The 19,002-nt window shown below is 46.7% G+C and overlaps 1 long non-coding RNA gene across 3 annotated transcripts in view; it reads right to left on the reverse strand.

Moving 5' to 3' along the window:
• LOC310849330 overlaps positions 1-19,002 on the reverse strand; it is a 145,360-nt gene that overhangs the window by 98,472 nt on the left and 27,886 nt on the right. For all 3 annotated transcript variants that reach the window (XR_014566863.1, XR_014566864.1, XR_014566865.1), the window contains exon 2: positions 6,655-7,027. This is a non-coding gene — a long non-coding RNA (uncharacterized lncRNA). The remainder of the gene's footprint in view (positions 1-6,654; positions 7,028-19,002) is intronic.

Here is a 19,002-nt window from a genome sequence, read left to right on the forward strand (position 1 = left end):
GCCTTCAGAAGAGGTCTTGGATCTCTTCTGAAAGCTGGCGGGGGGCGAAAGTCTTTGCTCCCCCCCCCACCTGCCTTCCCGGGGGCGATTTTAAAATGCTGGCGGGCGGGACCGAAGCCTTCGCTGCCGCCCGCCAGCATTTTAAAAAACCCCGGGACAGCGGAGAAGTCCTCTGCTGTCCCGGGGTTTTTTAAAATGCTGGGGGTGGGAAGAAAAGCCCTTGTTCCCCCCCCCCCCCAGCCTTCAGAAGAGGTCGGGGGACAGACTGTCCCCGGACCTGGTCTGAAGGCGGTTTCCATAGGAATGCATTGATTGATTTTCAATGCATTCCTATGGGAAACCATGCTTCGCAAGACGAAAAACTCGCAAGACGAAAAAACTTGCGGAACGAATTAATTTCGTCTTGCAAGGCACCACTGTAATGTTAAGGGAAGCTTTTAATGTTTAATAGGTTATTGTATTTTAATATTCTGTTGGAAACCGCCCAGAGTGGCTGGGGAAACCCAGCCAGATGGGTGGGATATAAATAATAAATTGTTGTTGTTGTTATTGAAGGTCATTTTGAATTCTGATTCTGTCTTCTGCAGCATGAGCTACCCCTTTCATCTGCAAATTTGATGAGTATCCCCTCTATTCCTTCTTCCAAGTCGTTTGTAAAGACATTGAAAAACAGAACCCCACAGTTTCACCAGGGAGGAAGAACCACAGTGGAGGTCCAGGCAGAGTCTGGAGGTCAATTGTGTGTGACATTGCCAGGTTTCCTGAGCACAGGTGTGAGCCCATTACCTTGACGGTGCCATGGGAGCCACATTCGTTCCGAGATGACTTGTGTTCCCAGGCACAGCTGGTCTGGGATCTGCCACGGAAGCAGCGGGATGAGTGGCAGGGATGTTTTCTAGCCAAGAAATCTCTCTGTTCAAGTAACTGTGCGAACGTTGATTCCGTACGTCGACAGGAATGCTGACTGGGACAGAGTTAATACTGTACTGGTGGGTTAAGTGTTGGGAAGAGGTCAGCAGCGATTTCCTGGAGTTTAATTGGTCACCGGGCCGCAGCGCAGTCACACACTTCTGGTTAAGGCTGTCTTTTGGCAGCCCTCCGTTCCAGACGGTGGCTGGTTTTCAAAGCCCAGCTGTCTGCTCCTGGGGCTCCGGCCAGGGCAGCTTTCATCCTCCTGCATTCTATTACTCAGCAGACTTTGGGCAGAGCATCACTGTGCTCAATTATGTGTTTGGGTTTTTGTGTATATAGGCCAAAGATACTCTTGTTTCCCAAAAACAGTTCTTCTCCCCCCCCCCCTTGCTTTTTAAAAATCCACCCACTTATCCCTAGAGAGCCGGAGAAATCAAACGTTTTGAAAGAGCTGACTTCTACTATGTCTGTGCGAGTCAGATTATGGTGTGTGTTTTTGTGGGATTGGGGAGGAACAGAAAGAGCATTCCTGCAATAAGTGGCTTTTGCTCTGCTGCAGATCAGAGGCTCTGTGTGTCGTGGGCAATCATGGTTTCACTGATGAAAGCTGCTGTCATGATTGCCAGCATCCGATGTGGTTTAGCATTCTCTTTAATCTCTTCCTAGCAGTACTGTTCGGCTTTGTGTGTGTGTGTTTGGGTGAAATTTGCATGCTAGCATGGGTATGTCTGTGCCAGATTTATGTATTAGCGAAGCAAGCTATAGCTTAGGGCCCCACTCTCTTGGGGGCTCAAAAAAAAGGGAGGACAACAACTGGATGTACATTTCCAAAATATAAGATAAAAAACAAATAAAATAAAACCTACACACAGAAACAGTGTTTTGTGTTGTGTAGGCTCCTGTGATATAAGTAACGGGCCCCGCCTGCCAGCCGGCTCCCTAAAATATCACTGGTTTGCTTCTTTCTATATAGAGGGTGCCTACATTCTGCAGGGACTGGTTGAATGACAACAGGGGCAAATGGCTTTAGGTACCTACAGTGGACGCTCAGGTTGCGAATGTGATCCGTGCAGGAGGCACGTTCGCAACCTGCAGTGCCACGTCTGCGCACACGCGGGTTGCAATTCGTCACTTCTGCGCATGCGCAAAGCGCAATTTAGCAATTCTGCGCATGTGCGAGCACCGAAACCCAGAAGTAATCCATTCTGGTACTTCCAGGTTCAGCACAGTGCACAACCCGAAAGCACACAAACTGAAGCATCTGTAACCCGAGGTATGACTGTATTAGGGCCACAAATTACCATACAGCATATTTTCAACACAAAATAGCGACAATTTGTTGTTGACAAAGGACAGCTGGACATATAAAAGGCCCCATTACCTTCATTAACCTAAATCCGGCCCTGGTCTGTGCATAGAATTATAGTCAAAAGGGACCACAGGGGACATCTAGTCTAACCTTCTGCAATGCAGGAATCTTTTGGCCAATGTTGGGCTCGAACCCTCGACCTTGAGGTTAAGAGTCTCACGTTCTACCAACTGAGCTATGTAAGAAGGTCTTCTACATAGCTCTTGCATAGCTCTTCTACAATTGCACCCAGAAATCCTGCTTATGCATGACTCTTTCCCTCCCTCCTCCTCCCCTCCCCAGTTAGCCAACAGTAGTTGGAAGTGAAGGGACGCGGGTGGCGCTGTGGGTTAAACCACAGGGCCTAGGACTTGCCGATCAGAAGGTCGGCGGTTCGAATCCCCACAACGGGGTGAGCTCCCGTTGCTCAGTCCCTGCTCCTGCCCACCTAGCAGTTCGAAAGCACGTCAAACTGCAAGTAGATAAATAGGTACCGCTCCGGCGGGAAGGTAAACGGCGTTTCCGTGCGCTGCTCTGGTTCGCCAGAAGCGGCTTAGTCATGCTGGCCACATGACCCGGAAGCTGTACACCAGCTCCCTCGGCCAATAAAGCGAGATGAGCGCCGCAACCCCAGAGTCGGCCACGACTGGACCTAATGGTCAGGGGTCCCTTTACCTTTACCTAGTTGGAAGTGATGCCCAGGGTCAGGCAGGAGATCAATAAAGCACACTAACAGAATGATCACCCCTGTGCATATTTACTCAGAAAAATTTCTCCCACTGAATTCCACAGAGATTACTCTCACAGGGCTGCAGCCGTAAAATCACAGAGAATCTGCTTTGAGAATTCAATTCCCAGCGTCTCCAGCTAGAGCTGCCCCCCTGCCTAAAACGGAGGAGAGCTGCTGCCAGTCCGTGTAAGCAATGTTGGGTTAGAATGGCCACCTTCTGACTCAGCGTAAAGCAGTTCCCGATTATTCCTGGTGCCCTTTAAAAACAGCTGCAAACAGCTCACCATGAGTCGGCAAAGGCAGAGCTGCATCAACAGTGAAAAATCTGAGGGCTTCCTCACCCAGAGAGCAAATTCCACAGGCTGCGGTCCTGGGGCTGAACAATGAGAGCTAAAATTCCAAAACAGAGGAAGTGATAAAGTTACAGCGATAAAAAAAAAAAGAAATTCCAGCGGATGTACAGTAGCATCCTAAGCAAAATGGAATTTCCTTGCCAGCCGTGTAATAACAGAGTCAGTCCGCCGACAGAGATTGCTCCAAATGACCGGGGGAGGGGGGAGGTGGATGCCTTTCCCAAAGCTTTTAAACCAACATTTTCCTGATTTTTCGGTGGGGAAAGAAAGCACAAAAAACAAACAAAAACCCAATGTTTCGTCCTGAGCACATTATCCACATCTCCCTACAGCACAGGAAAAGAACCCCACAAGCAATGAATGGATGGATTCGCCCACAGAAAGATGTAGATGAAAGAGAGAAAAATCAAATACTACCCGTAAGCTTTCAGGCAGCAAATCACAGCGTCGTTTTTCATTTTAAATGCTTCTATTGCTAACGTTTCTCTCCTTTTGCCTTCTTTATTTCTCTCTCTCTTCCCTGTCTTCATCTCTATTTTGCCTTTCTTTTCTTTTTCTTTGTTTTCCAACTTTGGCAGGTGCAATTTTTACGAAGGAGGTGACCGCGGGCATTCTCACGAAGCCCCTACCCAAAGGAGCGTTTCCAGAACCTTCGTGTCAAGCCGGGGCTCTGTGTGGCTGAATAAAATCTATGCATATAAATGTTATGTTGTATTGCCTGAGAAGGGCTATGTGGGATGTGTTATCACTAGAGCAGTCAAGTACAACATTTTCCTGTTGCCTAGAATGGACACCCAGGGGAACGTGGCTCCAGACAGGGACGACTTCCTGCCATACCTGCTTCGGAGCTTTCTTCCCTTCCCCTGTGTGTGGCGAGGTAGATGGGCATGACCCTAGCTGACCAGATAAAAGGGCTGGCCATGCAACCATCTCTCTCTTGGTCTCTTGGATTCTCACTCTCCTGGCTCTTAGCCAGCGCATGGCTCAACCTTCACATAGGATGGAGCCCCCAAGCAGAAAGTCTGAGCGACATCTCAGGACTTCTTTTCACTGTAACCACAAGAGAAAGCCTGCCTGCAGATTACGGCTGTGAACCGAATATGAGTAAAACTTTATTCTTACTTTCGAAGAAGGCTGTATTGTGTTGTTGTTATTTTAAGAGGGAAATACAGTAATACCTCTGTGAACGTCCACCTTGTCTAGCGTCCATTCCGGTGAACGTCCGCGGCAAACCCAGAAGTACCGGAACGGGTTACTTCCGGGTTTGCTAAATCATGCTTTGCACATGCGCAGAAGCACAAACCACTCCGCGTGTGTGAATGTGCAGATGCGGCGCTTTGCCCTGCGTCTTTTTCGGACGGATCCTGGCCGCAAAACGAGGTACGACTGTAAAGGGGAAACTTCCCAGGAACAATCTAGATTGGATTGCTTAATTAAAGGATTCTAACGAATCATCAACTTGCTTCCAATCAGTTGCAAAGGGAATGCGCTCTGATGTTTACTCACTAGCGTGAGCGGGGGGGGGGAGGGGGAAATGTCAAAACAATATACCCTCTCCTACGTTCCTTAACATTCGCACAGTTCAGGTGGGTGGTGAAAACCCGTCTTCTCATTTTTCCCCATCCCCCAATCTCACAAAATTAGCTCCAAAATATTAGGGGAGCCTCCAGGACAGATTTTGGGGAAGTTCAGAGGGAGGTGTGGCAGTGGAAATGCTGCTTTGCCTGCAGAACTTTGCCTGTGGAGCACAGGATACAACCCACAGTTTGTTATACCTTACTATATAGTGGTACCTCGAGTTACAAACACCTTGGGATACAAACGCTTCAGGTTATAAACTCCGCTAACCCGGAAGAGTTACCTTGAGTTGAGAACTTTGCCCCAGGATGAGAATGGAAATCGCATGCAGATTAGCGAAAACACGCCTCTAGTTAAGTACAGTTTCAGGTTAAGAATGGACCTCCGGAATGAATTAAGTTCGTAACTAGAGGTACCACTGTATTAGCACATGCTTTCAAAAGGGCCGATTCCATCCATTTGCTGCTAACCACCACCAACCTAAGCTTGCTTAGTCAGATCTGAGTCTCACAAAGGTCAACGGACTCCCCAGGAAGTCTGCATCAGATTGCAACCCTAAGGAGAATCTGGGAGCTTCCACGAAACTTGCAATTTTCGTGCTTGCCTGTGCTGGGTACTGGCAGAACTCCACCTTCGCTCCAAGCAAGCTATTGCTATTAATCACCACAACATTTCTGTCTCCTGCTAACATTCCCTCCTCCCCGTGCAAGGGTGCGATATACTGACCTCAGCATGCACCAAGCTTCCTACAGCACTCCCGTAATCCTAAAAAAAGGATCAATCATGCATCTTTGAATCCAGCAAATATGAAGCGTGCTCATAGTGCAATACAGCCTCTGCCATCCACAGCAAGGTGTCTTCATCACAGAGAACAACAACAAGAAAACCAAAGCTCTGGGATAGAAACTCTCAATCTCCAAGCACACACGAACCAGAAAGCATATGGTCCCGGCAAGTGTGATCACAGTATTGTAAGAGAATATGGCAGCCAGGTATCACGAACAGCATGTTTTGCAGTACAGTGGAACCTTGGTTCTCGAACGGCTTAGTTGCTGAACAAATTAGCTCCCGAATGCCGGAAACCTAAGTGTTCCAGTTTTCAAACATTTTCCGGAAGCCAAACGTCCAACACGGCTCCTGCAGCCAATCGGAAGTCGCGTCTTGGTATTCGGATGGTTTCGGGAGTCAAACGGACTTCCGGAACGGATTAAGTTCCAGAACCAAGGTTCCACTGTATTAGAAGGAAAATTTCTGCACATCAGCTTGGTTCACACTTCATTTTAGTTAAATTAAGCTTTAAGTGCAGGGCTAAAATCACAGGTGCTTTGCTTTTCCCTCGCTCCTGCCACACTGCCAGGAGCTAAACTATGGTTTGCCTTAGCAGAACGCCCAAATCCAGGCTCATGGTTTGTTTCTTCCCAAACCACCCACACGCAGCAATCCGAGAACAAACATTTACAAACACTCTTGGTTTGTTTGGAGAAAAACAGACTGAACCAGGGTCCTGACGCAACGCTAAGCCTAGCCATGGTTTAGCTATCATTAGCGTGGCGGCACCAGGAGCAAGGGAGAAAGCATGTTTTCTCATGTTCAACTCCTTTCACTGTGGTTAAAAGATCAGTTGTGATATGTCCATGCTGGGGGCATACAGAGAAAGAGAGAGAGAGAATGAATTCACCGCAAACTTTGAGAAACTTAAAACTTATCTGTATATCAGGCAATCACAGACGTACCTGGGTAGCACACTTGTCCCAATGGGAAACAGTAGGGCAGGGAGTCTCATGTTCAGACTACTGGCGGCGCTTTCCCCCCAGCATCCACACACACAAAATTAACCACAAAAAAATGCATATTCCATTGATAGCGGGGGAAATAATCCATCTTCGGCAATGTTATCTTGGTATGAGCATCCAGAATGAGGGGAGGGGGAGCAGCCAAAATCTTTCGTCCCTCCCCACGCACATATTTCATCCGCAGCTGGCATTCTCCGGAGTCTTTGGGCAGCTCGAGAAAGTCCCACGGCCTTGGGCGTCCTTGAACGAAAGGAACAAGATGTTGGAGGAGCTGCTGTGTCTATTGGATCGCTCCAGAAATCAAGACTGAGACCTTGGGAAGAGGAAACAAAACAAAGAGAAACTGTTACATGGAGCAGACAGGGCATGAGACAGGGAGCTGCGGGTGGGAGAGTAGACTGGAAATTGTTCCACTTGCATGATAAATGTAAACTTTCCCTTTTCCTTGCAAATGGCTGTCAGAAAAGCGTGGGGGAAGGAGAGAGAAAGGAAGCCTGATCTCTCAGTAAGCAGTCACCAAATTTTCAGCATCTTGGTTTGCAGAGGATGGAGGGCAAGGTCAATTCAAGGACAAAGGGCCTCCCTTGTCTGAGACAGCCATCAAAAATTACCGTATTTTTCGCTCTATAGGATGCACCCGACCATAGGATGCACCTTGTTTTAGAGGGGGAGAACAAGGAAAAAAAATCTCTCCCTCTCTGCGCAGCGCCCCTTCAGCAAAGCAAAGCCATGAGAGCGAGAGGAATCCGTGCGCAATGATCCCTCTCGCTCTCCAGGCTTCAGCGAAAGCAACGCGAAGCCTCCAGAGCGCGGCAGGAGCACTCCCACTGCGCTTCAGAGGCTTCGCGTTGCTATCGCTGAAGCCATGGAGCCTGCGTTCGCTCCACAAGACGCACACACATTTCCCCTTAATTTTTGGAGGGGGAAAAGTGCGCCATAGAGCGAAAAATACGGTAGGTGGGGAGAGGGACAAAGCGAGGAAGAAGAATCAAAGGCTGCAAATGAGGAATTTAGCAAACACTGTTGGCCTTCTTTCATTCGATTCAAAGGAAGCATACAGGTATTTTTACACACACTCACACACACACACCAATAAACGTGGGGCAGATTTAAACGGAAAGCCGGGCATGTGCAAAGTTTAAACAAGGTCTCTTTGCTGGTGTTTAAGAGCACCAGCACTCCAGGGATCCAGAGCCCTGTTGGCACTACCATGTTGGCAGCCTGGTACCACATTCCAAGCAGCCGAGGAACTGGTTTGAAGGAGATGCCACCGGCGGCATGGAAAAACAACACAGTAGAGCAGAGTTTTCCAAACTGCGCATCGTGACACATTAGTGTGTCGGCAACAGTGTGTAGGTGTGTTGTGCAAACACTCCCCACGTTCTTCCCAACGGGGCTGGAAAGGGGTTAATTAAACCTCTGATTTGCTAGCAAAACGGAATTACTGTGTCGCGAAATGATGCATGTCTAAAAAGGGATTCCCCAACATGCAAAGTTGGGACAGCTCTGCAGTAGAGTTTCAGCGCAACACACACACACACACACACACACACACACCGAGCCATCTTGCATCCGAGCCCGATGGGAGTGGTTGGTTAAACACCTGTAGATCCATGCACCTGGCCAGTGATAGAAATGAGCCCAGCATTTTGCAACCAGAGATCTGGAGATCTCTGGATGCCAGGTTGAAGACTGACATCTCCATCTGGCTGGCCCCTCCAGCTTTCTTAAGCAGGTAAGCAGAAGAACTTATTCAGTGCATCGATATCCCACCTTTTTTTCCAAGGAGAACATGGTTCACCCCGTTCCTCAGTTAATTCCTACAACGACCCTGAAAGGTGAAAAAATTGTCCAGTAGCAACTTAGAGACCAACTAAGTTTGTTCTAAACAGCCTCAGTCCAGTATACCTGAAGGAGCGTCTCCACCCCCATTGTTCTGCCCGGACACTGAGGTCCAGTGCTGAGGGCCTTCTGGCGGTTCCCTCACTGAGAGAAGCCAAGTTACAGGGAACCAGGCAGAAGGCCTTCTCAGTAGTGGCGCCCGCCCTGTGGAACACTCTCCCACCAGATGTCAAAGAGAACAACAACTACCAGACTTTTAGAAGACGTCTGAAGGCAGCCCTGTTTAGGGAAGCTGGGAAACCCAACTGGATGGGCTGAGTATAAATAATATATTATTATTTTATTCCTGGTATAAGCACACCATATGCACACGAAAGCTTATACCAAGAACAAACTTAGTTGGTCTCTAAGGTGCTACTGGACAATTTTTAATTTTTTTTTTTTATTTTGACTGCATCAGATCAACATGGCTACCTACCTGAACCTGAAAGGTAGGTGAAGAGTCTGTGACTGACTCCAAGGTCACCCTGTGAACTTCACAACCAAGCTGGGAACTCCAATATCCCACATGGCTCAACTTCGCTATTAGAGGAAGCAATGGCCCAATTCACAGAGGCATCCAAGCAAAGGAGACACCTCTAAGGGTTTGGGGATCCCGGTCCCAACGGGTTTTGTTGACGTGTCTCAGAGAAAGAAAAGGATCCAATCTTGTCTCCACCCCACACAAGGCGACATAAACTGAGCTCCTCCTGAGCCTTTCGGACAGGACAATGCTCTCCAACTTACAGGTGCTGCCACAATTTAAGACCTCCAAAAAGTCCACAAAAACTTTAAGGTCCAGAACTAGCGACAGGATAAACTTGTGGAACTCAAATAAACTTGTGGAACTCACAGCCACTTGATGTGGAGGGGACCCGCCGCCTGCATGCTCTGTTGGTTTACGGATCAGACCAACCCACAGGCAAGGGGATCTATCAATGCCAGCAAACAGAACTTCCAGGTTCAAAGACAGAAGATCTCCAAATGCCTTGCCCTATTCTACCAGGGCTCTTTTTTTATACCCTTTAAAACTATTATTATTCAACCTGGAAACCGTAATCAAAAGATACCCGTTATGGATGCAGGCTGTTCAAACTGCACAGGCTGAAACCAAAGCACAAGCCAAAGCACTCCCCTAATTGGGGAGGATGTGTGAGGTGGATATGGCAAACATCAAGCATTCCATAGTGAATATGGTCTATCGTTGGAGGCCGTCCAAGCACTGCGTGTGTTTGTGCGTGTGGTTAAGGCGGCTGTGTTTGTACAAGCAAGTCAAGGGAGGGAAGGGAAAGTGATTTATTCCGCGGTACCCAAGCGCTGTTGTCACTCCCCAAAGCAACGCTGCATTTTGTTTTTTGCTCAACGCACGCGTCATCCTCGGCAATTCATCAGAATGTGCCGGCTGCGTGGGGAAAAAAGAGGAGCTCCCACTCTTGCGAGAGAGGCTTAAAATGCAATTTTTAATCTCAGGCACCTGCACTGCGATGGCACCAGGGCCGGATTTAGGTCTGATGAGGCCCTAAGCTACTGAAGGTAATGGGGCCTTTCTATGTCCAGCTGTCCTTTGTCAACAACAAATTGTCACTGTGTTTTTTGTTGTTGTTGAAGATATGCTACATGGTAATTTATGGACCTAATAGGTATCTAAAGCCATTTGCACATAACAAAATATGTATTTTATCAAAGTAATTGTTGAAATGATATACAATTAAGTATATTAATAGTGGAAAAAAATTTGGGGGGGGCCCCCAAGAGAGTGGGGCCCTAAGCTATAGCTTGTTTAAAGGTAAAGGAACCCCTGACCATTAGGTCCAGTTGTGGCCGACTCTGGGGTTGCGGTGCTCATCTCGCTTTATTGGCCAAGGGAGCCGGTGTACAGCTTCCGGGTCATGTGGCCAGCATGACTAAGCCGCTTCTGGTGAACTAGAGCAGCGCATGGAAATGCCATTTACATTCCCACCGGAGCGGTACCTATTTGTCTACTTGCACTTTGATGTGCTTTCGAACTGCTAGGTTGGCAGGAGCAGGGACTGAGCAATGGGAGCTCAGCCCGTTGTGGGGATTCGAACTGCCGACCTTCTGATCAGCAAGCCCCAGGCTCTGTGGTTTAACCCACAGCACATATGTGTAAACCAAAACGTTGCTTCAATTGTTTTAAGCTCCGCTCTTGCCTTGCTTGCCCTTTGTTGCAGTTATCTACCACCCCCTTTCCAAAATGAAAATGAAAAGAAATGACAGGGAGATTATGCTTGTGTTTCCTATCTCAGACCATAATCACGATGATGCAATTCTGCCAAGAACCTTTCAAGTGGGTGGGGTGGGGTGGGTTCGAAGGGGGCTTTTGTTTGCTTTTGTGGGTTAAGTGGCTTATCTTAGGGAAATAAGTTCTCTCTTCCTTTCCCCCTCTTCTGCTTCCTCCAACAAGCAGGAACACCATCAGAGCACTCCTGACATATGGTTGTCAAGCCTCTGCTTAAAGACCTCCAAAGAAGGAGACTCCACCACACTCCTTGGCACTCCTTGGCACCACACTCCTTGGCACTGTCGAACAGCTCTTACTGTCAGGAAGTTCTTCCTAATGTTTAGGTGGAATCTTCTTTCTTGTAGTTTGGAACCATTGCTCCGTGTCCGCTTCTCGGGAGCAGCAGAAAACAACCTTTCTCCCTCCTCTATGTGACATCCTTTTATATATTTGAACATGGCTATCATAGCACCCCTTAACCTCCTCTTCTCCAGGCTAAACATGCCCAGAACTTACTTCATAAGAAGTAAGTTGCAGCAACTCTTACATCTACTTAAAACAATACTCCCCATACTCTCCCCCACAGACACCTTCTTCTGGCTCCAAAACTACCCATGCATCAATCGGACATGCACAATAGGCTCCCCCATAGCTCCGCGCTTCACGCCAAACTGAACCACTGCAATCAACGCTGGCCCAGCAAAACCGGCCCTAACCAAACTCAGATGTTTATTTGCAACCGGAAGTTCCAGCACAGCTTGCTTCCACATAAAAGGGGAGCCTGGCTGGCTTTCCACCCCCCCCCCCCAAAAAAATGCATTTCAAACCCCTGAAAACAAAAAAATTCCTTCCAGTAGCACCTTAAAGACCAACTAAGTCAGTTCTTGGTATGAGCTTTTGTGTGCATGCACACTTCTTCAGATACACATATGTGTATCTGAAGAAGTGTGCATGCACACAAAAGCTCATACCAAGAACTGACTTAGTTGGTCTTTAAGGTGCTACTGGAAGGAATTTTTTTGTTTTGACTATGGCAGACCAACACGGCTACCTATCTGTAACTGAAACCCCTGAAAAACTGACTTGCCAATCCCAAGTCCTAAATGCATAGACAGAGACACACACCTGAGAGCTGGCTAACTTTAAGTCAAACTATTTTCCCACAAGCAAAGCCAAATTGGCTGCTATTTTTTTTTTTTTTAATAAATGTATTTTTATTAAAGATTTTCTTTGCTATTCACTTGTGTTCCTTTGGTGGTGAGAGAGAATTGGCTGCTAATTGTGAAACAGCTCGACTGCTCTGCTATAAAGACACTCGTCTCTGCCTTGCTTATGTGTCCCCTCCCATGGGCTAATGGTCTTTCAATCAAGGGGGGGGGGGGAGGAACACTCAAAGAGATTAGGGAAAGATGAGCGTCTCTTAAGCCTCTTGGTATTATGTCCTGGCTAAGTGCTACATCCATCACAAGCCAAAAGTGCGCCCCACATCCCAAGATTCCAGCAAAGCAAAATATATTCCCCAAGGGTGGACCAGTCCACTGGTATATAGAGGTGGTGGTGGTGGGTTTTTTTACTTCCTTACAGGGCTTAATTGCATTTAAAAAGGAGAAAAGGAGCCAGTGAATGAGAGCAAACTCAATTTACGAGCCTGATGCAGACAGAGCCAACTGAATTTAGAAGCAATTTGACAACTGGAGGTCAGCAGTAGATTGCCCTGCTCAAAAGCCAGACGGACAGCAAGCCAATTCCCACGCTGCTGGCTTTAATTAACGGAAAAGAGCTTACAAACCAAGATCTAAGAATGTAAGGGGAGAGGCCCGGCTGGACCCGGGACCATCAACTCCAGCGTCCAGTTTAGCACAGTGACCAACTACTTGGGAATAAGCTGTTGTTTGGCAGTGGAATAAACTCCCATGAGAGGTGATGGACTCTCCTTCTTTTGAGGTTTTGAAAGCTGAGATTGGAAGACCATCGGTCTTGAATGCTTTAGCTCAAGATTCCTGCATTGCAGGGGGTTGGACTAGATCAGGCATAGGCAAGCTCGGCCTTCCAGATGTTTTGGGACTACAACTCCCATCATGCCTAGCTAACAGGGCCAGTGGTCAGGGATGATGGGAACAGTAATCCCAAAACATCTGGAGGACCAAGTTTGCCTCTGTTTCCCAAACTGGGATCTCCAATTGTTTTTGGAATACAACCCCCATCATCCTTAGCTAGCAAAGGTGATGGGAATTGTAGTCCACTTTGGGACTGGACAGGTTGATAAAGGAATGACACAACTTTTAGAAGACATCTGAAGGCAGCCCTGTATCGGGAAGTTTTTGATGCTTGATGTTTTATGTTTTTATATATGCTGTAAGCCGCCCAGAGTGGCTGGGGACCCGCCCATCTGGCTGGGTATAAATAATAAAAATTATTATTATTATTATTATTATTATTATTATTATTATTATTATCATCATCATCATCATCATCAGGGTCCCACAAGCAGAATGCAGGCACAATTGTCCTCTCCAGCTGTTGTCAACTGCCCTCCCAGGAAAAGTTGCAGCACTTGGGGATTTTTATCTTAGAGAAAATGCAATTAAGAGGTGACATGAGAGAAGTTCATAATAGAGGAAGTGGATAGAGAAAAGCGAGGACAGCATGTTATTCTTAGAAGGAGAACTACCTGAAAATGATTCACAGATGGTATTTAACTCTGAGGAGGCTTGCTAAGATGTAGAAGACTGAATCAGATAAGTGCTGGAGAGGCAAAGACGTGATGGGAACGTTCTTCCATAGGTGGTGGACTTAAAAATGGGTAAGAGTATTCGGAAATGATTCATAATGAATTGGGGGAAAATGTTTAAAAGTACTTTCCAAAAAAACAACAACACAGAGTCCTTTCTGTTGGGGATAATTCAGACTGAAATTCCCAGGTGTCAAAAAAGGTTATTTATGTATGCCATTACTGTGGCCCATGTTTTGTTAGCCCACAAATAGAGGTCCCAACCAAAGAAGAATGGCAACTTAAGTGGACAGAATATGCGCAAGTGGCAGACTTAACATATAGAATAAGAGAAGATGAACAACATACGTTTAAAACGTTTATTGAATACAGTGGTACCTTGGTTTACAACCATAATCCGTTCCGGAGGTCTGTTTGTAAACCAAAACAGGTTGTAACCCAAGGTGCGCTTTCGCCAATGGGGCCTCCAAACAAATTTTGTTCATAATCCAAAAACACATGGGTTGTAATCCAAAAAAAGGTTGCAAACCGGGACACGCACTTCCGGGTTTGACGTGTTTGTAATCCAAAACATATGCAAACCAAGGTACCACTGTATATGGGAAATAACTGTGTACAGCTGAAAACTCTGGCAGCATTAAGATAAATTCAACAGTGTAAACAAGTTTTGATGGATGCAATAACGAAATAATGAATGGTATGGTTTTTGTAAAATACACAGGGATTTATGATATGCAAAAGGAACCATGGAAAGAGAAGAGAAGTCATTGGTATCTTAAGGATGTAAAGTGAGTGTTTTAAATTGCATAACAGAAAAAATAATAAAATGAGGACAGGAGGCTGCCCTTGATGGGGCAATGGCCTGATCCAGAAGCAGGCTCTTCTTCTGCCCTTCCGTCCCCCAACACTTAGTATTCAGAGGCAAGATGCCGGAGGTTTATCCTCCCTGAATTGCAGGATTTACCGTATTTTTTGCACGATAACACTCACTTTTTTCCTCCTAAAAAGTAAGGGGAAATGTCTGTGCGTGTTATGGAGGGAATGCCTATGGGTGGTATGCCTACGGATTTTCCTCCTCTTAAATCTACGTGTGTGTTATGGTCTTGTGCGTGTTATAGAGCGAAAAATACGGGTAAGTGTCAGCTTAAACTCTCCCAACCACCCAGGACCACCCCGCCCTGCTCCCAAGCCTCAATTTGCAAGCTATTTATAAACATCCCTAGTTTTAAGCAATGCTAATCACCGCCTCTTGAAAGCAAATTAAGAGCTATCAGAGCCTTTCAGGCCAGGGGTCCATCGATGCAGATCAGATAAGGGCAAGAGGACACAGGGCTGCCTTCTCTTTTGTTTCATCACCAAGCCTGAGTCACCCAGCACAACAGGACTGCATATCTCTTGCGCATACAAAGCTCAAGGTGCAAAAAGAGTCTTCAGCCTTTTAAACTTGCCACTAAATAAGGAGGATTGGCAATTAAAAGCGATACAATATGCAGAGTTAGCAGGTCTAACAAAAGTAAAATAAAGGAGCGAGGAGATGGAGTATGCAAAGAGGAGGAGTAGGAAAACTTTGTGGGGTATTTGGAAAAGAACTAGAAATGCTAGCGGGATTAAGGTAAATAAAACAGTATAATATATAATAAAGGAGAGAAAATAGGGGGAGAAAGTGAACCAAATATAACAATATGCAGGAATGGTGGGAAAATCAAAGGAACCAGGGGAAGGGGAAGAAGGGAAGTCATTGAATGTTTTATTATAAAGAAAAATACTAATGGTGGATATATATATATATATATATGTGTGTGTGTGTGTGTGTGTGAGAGAGAGAGAGAGAGAGAGAGAGAGAGAGAGAGAGATTTTGGAAATGGTAATAATGGAAATTATATTTTTTTAAAATTAATGCAAGAAAATAAATAACTAAACCTGCCACTATAAGGATTCTCCGAGTTAAGCCAAAGAATAGTCTAACAGGGTTGCACTTGAGAGTTACGGCACATTTCACAACTTTGAGCTCATCCACACTCATTTTCCTCCCCACTCTTCCAGCCCTTGCCTGAGCGCCTTTTTTTGCCGCGCTACTATCTCCGCAAAAACCCACTTTTAACGCTCTGGGAAAGAGTGGGTTCCCAATTTCCAATATTGTTACCACTGGCCATACTGGAGCCAACAGTGTGATGCAGCAGCAAAAAAAAACCCCTAACACTATACTAGGCTGAATCAACAGAATACTGTGTCTAGTTCCGGGCACCACAATTTAAGAAGGATGTTGACAAGCTGGAACGTGTGCAGATGAGGGCAACCAAGATGATCAAGGGTCTGGAAACTAAGCCTTATGAGGAGCGCTTGAAGGAGCTGGATCTGTTTAGCCTGGAGAAGAGGAGACAGAGAGGAGATAGGATACGCATCTTCAAATATCCCAAGGGAACAAGCTTGTTTTCTTGTGCTCCAGAGGGTAGGACTCGAACCCGTGGCTTCAAGTTACAAGAAAGGTGATTCCAGCTAAACATATGGAAAAACCTTCTGACAGAGCTGTTTGACATTGGAACAGACTCCCATGAGAGGTGATGGACTCTCCTACCTTGGAAGTTTTTAAGCAGAGATTCGCTGGCCATCTGTCATGGATGCTTTAACTGAGATTCCTGCATTGCAGGGGGTTAGACTAGATTACCCTTGCTTGCCCCTTCCAACTCTAAGATTCTGTGATTAAGGGTAATGGGAGCTGCCGTACCCAGAAGTATTTGAAGGGCACAGCATTGACCACGCTTGGATCGTATCCTACAGGTGAGACACACCTTCATGTACAAATCATTCCTTTCTGCAATTTGCTGCCGCACAACCCAAAGCCTTCTCCGAAAACTTGATTCGCCTCGCTCCCTCCCCCCCGCCCCCAAGAATATTGCAAGCCTCGTTCGAAGCGCTACTTCAAAGGGCAAGCTTCCCAGACAAGGTGTGCTTTTATGTTTGGAGCAGAAGTCTGCTGCTAGGCTTGGGAGATGCAATGCTACTACGTCCAAGCCTGTGATCATAGCTAAATGGGGAGCTGGGAATCATAAAAGCATTGCAAGGGGTGGATAGCTTGGGCGGATAGGTTTCACGCAGCTCTTTATAAAGCGGCCTTGTAAATAACTGAGCTGGGAGAGGTGGCTTCCCCAGAGCAAGAGAGTGGGTGCTGCCACACTAAAAGATTGACTTCTCACAAATGTAAGTACGGTGCTACCTTGGTTCTCAAACGTCTTGGTTCTCAAACAACTTGGAACACAAACACTGCAAACCAGGAAGTAAGTGTTCCCGTTTGCAAACATTTTCCGGAAGCCGAACGTGCTCCGTTTTAATAATAATAATAATAAATTTTATTTATACCCTGCCCTCCCTGGTCAGAGCTGAGCTCAGGGTGGCTAACACCAGTAAAATTACAGTAAAAACATAATGGGGGGGGGAGGACCAATTTAAAATACAGGTTAAACTGCAATTTAAAATGCAGCCTCATTTTAAAAGCAGCCCATAAATCAAAACCATAAGGGGAGGGAAGCATAAGGGTCAGACTGAGTCCAAACCAAAGGCCAGGCGGAACAGCTCTGTCTTGCAGGCCCTGCGGAAAGTTGTCAAGTCCCGCAGGGCCCTAGTCTCTTGTGACAGAGCGTTCCAAATATCTGGAGGCAGGCCACCTCCAGTTTTATTTTTGCAGCTTTGCAGAATCAGAGGCTTTCTTCACTCTGGAATGACCAGCCAAAACTCCATCTGCCATGCAGTTTTTATTCACGGTGCAACCCTCTCCTCCTTTGAACCTGAGCAGCCTTATATTATGTTCAAGCCGCTGTTACGGAATCTATGCGTAGCCACAGGTGAAAACCCTGACACACTCTCAGAGCCTCACCTCACGCCATTCGGGGGAAGAGATGTCTCTTCCCATGGCAGCCCCAGCTGTCAGCAATTCACTGCTGCAAGACTCCCAAGCCTGTCTAAGCGACTCCCATTTGAGCCTGAGAAAAGCGCCCAGATAAGAGTGTTTGCGCTTGGCACACAGTTTGTTGCTGCCCCTCCTTCTCTGAAGGATGTTATCAGCCACAGGTGCTTCTGATCTGCACACAGCTGCTGCTGCTGCTGCTGCTGCTGCTGCTGCTGCTGAATGGGAGCATCAAAAGAGGCCTATGGCTCTCACCCTCCCCTCCAGAGATACTTAAATGATTAGGCTCCACGGCAATTGATGTTGCATCTCACAGGCACCACCCAAGCATCTGAAAACCAAAAGAAAAAAAGGGGGAAAGGAGGCTGATTCAGCATGCAGGAGTGTCTGCTTGGGAACAGCAGCACTGACCCACTTTTTTGAAGTGTTTGCCATAGTTGAAACTATGGAACTCCCTGCCACAAGAGAGTGCAATGGCCACCAAACGAGATGGTTTCAAAAGAGGATTAGACAAATTTGTGGAGGAAAAAGCTACTGAGGCTGCAATGTTTCTGAATACCAGTTGCTGGAAGCCACAGGAGGTGGGGAGTAGCTCTGGCCTCGACTCCTGTTTGCAGGTTTCCCACAATGTTTTCCCACAACTTAAGAGAATTTCCCACAGCTTAGAGAAGGATCTGAAACATTTCCCCTGAAGCTTGGAATTTGTTTTATTGAATTCTTGAATTTTTCTTGAGTTTATTGAATTCTTAAATTAAGAAACCAATCATTCTCTTGAATTCTTGAAGAGTTTGGATTTGATATCCTGCCTTTCACTCCCTTTAAGGAGTCTCAAAGCGGCTAACATTCTCCTTTCCCTTCCTCCCCCACAACAAACACTCTGTGAGGTCAGTGGGGCTGAGAGACTTCAGAGAAGTGTGACTAGCCCAAGGTCACCCAGCAGCTGCATGTGGAGGAGCGGAGACGCGAACCCGGTTCCCCAGATTACGAGACTACTGCTCTTAACCACTACACCACACTGGCTCTTGGGGTTTTAAAAAAATGTTTTCACGTGTTGGAAAGTACATTGAGATTTTTTCCCCCTTTAAAATATAAAACGGTATGGAAATCATCATCATCATCCTCCAACCACAAAAAATGGTGATTAAAGATTCCGCTGGGGCAACTTTAACCTAGGCTTAAAGTACCAATTGGCAATTTGCTTTTACAATCAAACCTCTTCTTACATCCCGTGCAGCGTGGCACGGGGACTCTCTTCCGCAGCTGCGGAAATCGCTTTTGCGCATGCCCAGACACCGGAAACCGTGTCTGCGCATGCCCAGAAGTGATTTCCGGCATCACGCTGTGCTGTGCCGGTCTGGCCCACGAAGGATCTCTGTGGGAGTGATCTGGCCCGTGCCCAGTAAGCCTTGCTGACCCCTGTCCTAGTCCAACACTCTAGCCACTGCCCCACACTGGCTCCCCACTCTGTTGTTGTTGTTGTTGTTGTAGTTGTTTAGTCGTTTAGTCGTGTCCAACTCTTCGGACCAGAGCACG

Source organism: Podarcis gaigeae, assembly GCF_964106915.1.
Source record: "Podarcis gaigeae genome assembly, chromosome: 7".
Lineage (NCBI taxonomy): Eukaryota > Metazoa > Chordata > Lepidosauria > Squamata > Lacertidae > Podarcis > Podarcis gaigeae.